This window comes from Dipodomys ordii, unplaced genomic scaffold (assembly GCF_000151885.1).
Source record: "Dipodomys ordii isolate 6190 unplaced genomic scaffold, Dord_2.0 Scaffold12, whole genome shotgun sequence".
Lineage (NCBI taxonomy): Eukaryota > Metazoa > Chordata > Mammalia > Rodentia > Heteromyidae > Dipodomys > Dipodomys ordii.
This window is the reverse complement of record NW_012267228.1, coordinates 3,660,829-3,663,229: the sequence shown is the minus strand read 5'-3', so window position 1 is coordinate 3,663,229 and position 2,401 is coordinate 3,660,829. Positions and strand designations below refer to the sequence as shown.

General features: G+C 58.8%; 1 protein-coding gene across 1 annotated transcript in view; it reads right to left on the bottom strand.

The window, feature by feature from the left end:
- Positions 1–2,401, bottom strand: part of Lhfpl4 (lipoma HMGIC fusion partner-like 4) — a 27,956-nt gene that overhangs the window by 12,959 nt on the left and 12,596 nt on the right. The gene's annotated exons all lie outside the window — the stretch shown is intronic.

Genomic DNA, 2,401 nt, shown 5'->3' with positions numbered 1-2,401 from the left:
CACCAGTCCTCCCCGTGGCCCCCACACCAGTCCTCCCCGTGGTCCAGCACCAGTCCTTCCCGTGGCCCCCACACCAGTCCTCCCCGTGGCCCCCACACCAGTCCTCCCCGTGGCCCAGCGCCAGTCCTCCCCGTGGCCCAGCGCCAGTCCTCCCCGTGGCCCAGCGCCAGTCCTCCCCGTGGCCCCCACACCAGTCCTCCCCGTGGCCCAGCACCAGTCCTACCCGTGGCCCAGCACCAGTCCTCCCCGTGGCCCCCACACCAGTCCTTCCCGTGGTCCAGCGCCAGTCCTCCCCATGGCCCCCACGCCAGTCCTCCCCGTGGTCCAGCACCAATCTTCCCCGTGGCCCCCACGCCAGTCCTCCCCGTAGTCCAGCGCCAGTCCTCCCCGTGGCCCAGCGCCAGTCCTCCCCGTGGGGCAGAGCCAGTCCTCCCCGTGGTCCAGCGCCAGTCCTCCCCGTGGCCCCCACACCAGTCCTTCCCGTGGTCCAGCATCAGTCCTCCCCGTGGCCCAGAGCTAGTCCTCTCCCATAGTCCAGCGCCAGCTCCTGCTTCTGATGCTGGACCCCCATGGCGCCATGACCTGGCCCATGTTCTGGTGTGGCTTCCTCCCCCCTCCAGTGTGTGCCTCTGCCAAGATAATTCTCTACTTTCGTGGGGTCACCACCCCTTGAGGACTGAGACATAGAGTTCCTGGGAAAGGGAGTGGAAAGTGCAAACCTCCGAGCGAGGGCGAGCCAGGTGAGCTACACTCCACAGTCTGAGGATGCTTGCTGGACATCCAAATAGAGAGGCAAGTACAAAGCTCAGTGGACAACCAGGCTGCAGGTGCAAATTGGAAACTGCAGGCACCTATGGGTATTTAAATTCCTTTCTGCCCTGGAGAAGTCCAGGAGTTAGTCCTGTGCACTGTGTGCTGTCATATGAAAAGAAGAGGAGCCTGCAGAAAAATCTGGACCATCTGTGTCCCCACAAACCCCTGCAGACCCTCCAGTACCCAAGCAGAGAGGGTATAAGGGTCAATGGTGGGGGAAGGGAGGGGATCAGGCAGGCCCTGCCCCCTCCTCTGGCACCCCCAGGACCTTTCTGAAGAGCTTCCAATCTCCAAGGAGTGGCAGAATGGGGAAGCGGCTGGGTAGGGGACACACACACTGTCCCTCCCCTTCCTCTCCCTCTTCCTCTCCTGGGTGTCAGAGTGGCTGGCCCTGCTGTAATTTGTCTTCACTCATGCCTGGAGCATCCCTGTCTCCATGGAAACCACTCCTGTATCCCTGCGCTCCCAGCCTCAAGGCTCTGCTACTGCAGGCGGTTTTCTCTGCAATCCCAGCACTGAGATCTCAATGAGCCCGGTTCCCTAGGCTCTGCGCTTGTCTCCCTCACTGCCCCTTCCCCCTCCCTCTGGCCCTCCCCTTCCTCTCCCTGTCCTCTCCTCGCCTTCCTCTCCCTCAGTCTGCTACATCATGCTCAGCTTAGACCCTCCAGTTTCCCATTTCCCTTTTCTGTTGGAATCTCTCAACAATTAGCATTCATTTTTGCAGGCCTCTTCTCCATGGCTTTTTTCTCCAATCTCCATGTCTATCCCTCCCCCCCTCCCCGCTCTCTTCTCTCTCCTCTCTGCCTTTTCATTGGTACATTTCACAAGTGAACTTCTGAGGTCCTTTTATGTGCCCTGCATGGGGCAGTGTGCCAGGTACACAGGCAAGCATAGTGTCTGTCCTCGGGAGGAATAAAGTAGAGTGAACACACAGACACAATCAAATACCCATGTCACCGTGTGTCCCAAGGGAGCAGACAAGGAGATGAGACCAGCGGGGACAGAGACCATGGAGACACTACTCTGCCTCCTTTGCAGGGCCCAAATGGTGGCACTGGGGCCCTACAGGCCACTCCGAAGTCAAACAAATGCAGAAAAGCCAACCAGAGTGGCCTTTCCTAGGGTCAGGGGGAAGAGAAGAGATGATCAGAGATGCAATTCTCCGGACAAAGCAAGCTTCAGCATTCCCACGTGCTGCGTGAGGAGCCTGAGGCTGAGGGCTTTGCAGTCCAGCTCCCAGGTGTTCTGGAAATTCTAAATTGGACGAGGAGACAAATGACACTAGGCACACACGGGTGCTGCAAAGCGTAGCATGCAACGAAGCTTCTCAGCCTCGGTGGGAGGGGCTGGGAGAGGGGCAACCTGAATATTCTGGGGTGGTTAGCACCCTGGAAGACCTCCCCTCTGCAAAAAACACATGGGCCTCCGGCACCAGTGGCTCACACCTGTCACCCTAGCCACTCAGGAGGCTGCGATCTGAGGATCATGATTCAAAGCCAGCCCAGACAGGAAAGTTCATGAGACTCTTATATTCAGTTAACCACCAGAAAACTGGAAGTGGCGCTGTGGCTCAAGTGGTAGAGCACTC